The 3,410-nt window shown below is 45.0% G+C and overlaps 1 pseudogene; it reads left to right on the top strand.

Annotated features, from left to right (window-relative positions):
* Positions 1–333: 333 nt before the first annotated feature.
* LOC136469188 (uncharacterized) lies at positions 334–2,844 on the top strand (annotated as a pseudogene).
* Positions 2,845–3,410: the final 566 nt, after the last annotated feature.

Genomic DNA, 3,410 nt, shown 5'->3' with positions numbered 1-3,410 from the left:
AAAATCACTAGATGGAAAGGAAAATACTTTCGGTCGGTGGGCGACTCGTTCTTATTAATTTGGTGCTAACTAGCTTAGCCATGTTTATGTTATTTTTTTTTCAAATCCCTAGAGGAGTCCTTAAAAAATTGGATGTCAACCAACCGGCCGGCTTGCCGATGATGAGGCGACGACGACGGGTCGGCGCATTATAGAATAGCTGGCCTCGCCCCAACCCCCAACCACTTATTCCTTTGACTTCGCTTGGATGGTATCACCGACGACCTGCTGGGTGCTAGGCTCGACGCATCAGCGACCTTCGGTAGGGCAAGCGGAAGTGCCCGCCGCCACGATCGGGTATATACCTACCAACCCCGTTCACCCCAGGACCTGCAGGATCAGGCACCACGCTGCCATCATCGCCGGCCGGGAGCAAGGTACACAGTTATATAATATAATTTAAAACACGCATTGCAAAATATATTGTTTGCTACTGAAATCTGTCTACACAATTTTTTCCTCGAATTTTTCTACACAGGCGCCGGCCTTAGCTAGCTACTAGCAATCTACTGTGCACAAACACAAACACAAAAGAGAGCGCACAACAGGGAGATATATGACGACTTTCTCAAGTGCCCTGCAATGGTGGGAGGAGTGGCAGCTGCGCATCCTCGTCTTGGGCAGCCTCGGTGTTCAGTGCTACCTCTCGTTGTTTGCCAGTTCTCGTAAGAAGCAGATCAGGCCCATGTACAGATTGCTCATCTGGCTAGCGTACCTAGGCGCAGATGCTCTAGCCATTTATGCGCTCGCCACGCTGTTTAATCGCCAGAGAAAGGCACAGCAGGAGCCTGTAAGTTGCAGCCGTGGGGATGTAAATGAGAGCCGTGACTTAGAGGTTTTATGGGCCCCGATCTTGCTGATACACCTCGGTGGACCGGTCAACATCTCTGCTTACAACATCGAAGACAACGAACTATGGAGGCGTCACATTCTAACTGCAGTGTCTCAAGTGAGAAAGAGAACAAAGAGGATTCGTGATATTTTGCAAAATTACAACTCGTAGTTATGCTAAAGCTCCTGCAGCTCTAATTCAGTTGTGTGAAACTCCTCAGGTCGTCGTGGTCCTCTATGTGTTTTGCAAGTCATGGTCATCCTCTGCTGACAAGAGGTTACTAGCTGCAGCAATTCTGCTTTTTATCATTGGTATTTTCAAATGCTTCAACAAGCCATCGGCTCTCAAGAGGGCTAGCTTTAATAGTATAGTCACTACTTTTGATCCTGCCCCAAGGATAAAAACTGCCAAAAGAGAAGTTGAGCTTGAAGGGTACATACAAGAAGCACGGAGTTTTGTGCAACAGAACAAAAATCCTCCAGCACTGGATTCTGATAGCCGATCACCACACAAGAAGCAACTCTCTGTGCCGGACAAATTATTTGTAGACTATGCATATGTCTATGATGACCGCCTCACTACGTTGAAATCCTTTTTGTTGTTGGATGAGAAAGACACTTACAAGGTCCTCTGTGTAGGGATCTCTAACACTTTTGATCTTATTTATAGCAAGGAAGGACAATTGAATGATAGAAACAGAACCACGCCTGTCTGGGGCAATGAATTTTCTTCCCTTATATGGTTTCTTAATCTCCTGTTGCCGATCGTGCCCATTTGCCTCTTCCACAGCAGCCACAAAAATGCTTATAGGGGAAGCGACATCAAGGTTACATTCATATTATTGTACTTCTCATACTTTTTGGAGCTTTTGTCTTTCATCACAGTGACAGAAGTTTACAAGGAGTGGTCAGACGGGGTTGCCCAAAGTAGTCTTGTAGGATTGTTAGCTTGGAACAGAAATGCTAATGGGCATCGTAGAATTCTTTCAATGCAAAGGTTTGCTTGACACTTATTTTGGCGTGAAGTCGTGTCACTCCTCCAAAGACATTACAATGTTAGTTCGTGAACATGTTAAGGCTGGATGGATGAGTCATATAACAGATATTGAGAGTTACTGGAGGTTCTGTGACAGCCGAGGCCAATGGGCAGTTGAGCGCAATGGCGGTGAAGAAGAAATGCTTCTTGGGAGCATAGACAAGCCCTTCGATGAGAGCATCATTCTCTGGCATCTGGCCACAGAATTTTGCTTCTATATGACGGGCACATCTCATGATTCTAGGATATGTACACAAATATCTAACTACATGATGCATTTGCTGTGTGCTAATACAGAGATGTTGTTACCTGGAAGCAGAAGGAATTTGTTCACAGTTGTTTGTGATGAACTCGAGGCCATCCTCCAAGGTGATGATGATCTATCGGTGCTGGACGAAAGAGGACTTACACTAAAGATAATTAGCAAGGCAGAGTCAGCAGAAGGTTTTATTCGAGACTCTTGGGTTCTAGCTCAAGAGTTGATGCAATTAGGTGGTGCGAAGAAGACGTGGGAAGTAATCAAAGCCGTGTGGATTGAGATGCTCTGTTTTTCTGCTGGTAGATGCAGGGGTTACCTGCATGCAAAAAGCCTTGGCTCTGGTGGGGAGTACCTCACCTTCGTCGCTCTGCTGATGTCGCATGCAGGACTGGAGACATATGCGGAGAGGCAACAGAGGGTGCATCTTCGGCTTTCCAAAGAGGAAAGAGTGAAAATTGCAGAACAAAGAATACAAGGAGCTGCAAAGAACCAAGCTACTGGTGGCTCGTCGACTCCCCAAGGCATGGTTCCTGTGAAGGACGAAGAGATTGCTACCACTCCATTGGCTTCTCAAGTCAATGGGCAACTAGAACAAGAAGAAGATGCTGCTTCTACATCAGCTTTACGAGTTGAATGCGTTGCCCCTACCGCTGCGATCAAGATTGTTGTCTCACCATAAGAGCAATGTGATGTATTCTCTGTTTGTGTATTCCTATCACACACGCTGACTGCAGCATGCATGTACCCTTCCTTGTCTGTTCAATTTGTTTCAGATCTCAATATAGTTGAGTTTGCAGTTTGAGCAGTCGAAAGGTTCAGCCTTTCTTGATTTGAGTCGGCTGTTAGTAGTTCTTGTCTAAGTTTGTTCTTTTAAATATGATGAGATGACGACTTTAGGTGTTATTTTGGATGTCTGACTGACCAACTGACTCGTAACATAATCGATAATCCATCTGAATCTTGCAGATCCATTTGATATCCACGAACACATGGGTTTGTTTCGTTAGGATAAAACGATTCCCTCCCAATTCAGATAGGTTGGAGTGCAAATTGAAACGGCTTCCTTGTCAACCACTCCCAATACACATGGATAGTAACCAGTCAATTTTTTGCACTAAAGCGTTTTGTTTTTTAAAGCTCTAATAATGTCTGGATCCAGAGAAAAACTTCCCAGACATCTCATATTCTCAGGTGAATGCGTTCATTAGCCGGCACCATAGTTTCTGACTGAATGAAGTTTTGTAA

Source organism: Miscanthus floridulus, chromosome 8 (assembly GCF_019320115.1).
Source record: "Miscanthus floridulus cultivar M001 chromosome 8, ASM1932011v1, whole genome shotgun sequence".
In the NCBI taxonomy this organism is placed as follows: domain Eukaryota; kingdom Viridiplantae; phylum Streptophyta; class Magnoliopsida; order Poales; family Poaceae; genus Miscanthus; species Miscanthus floridulus.
Note: the sequence above shows the minus strand (reverse complement) of the source record. Positions and strands in the feature narration are given on the sequence as shown.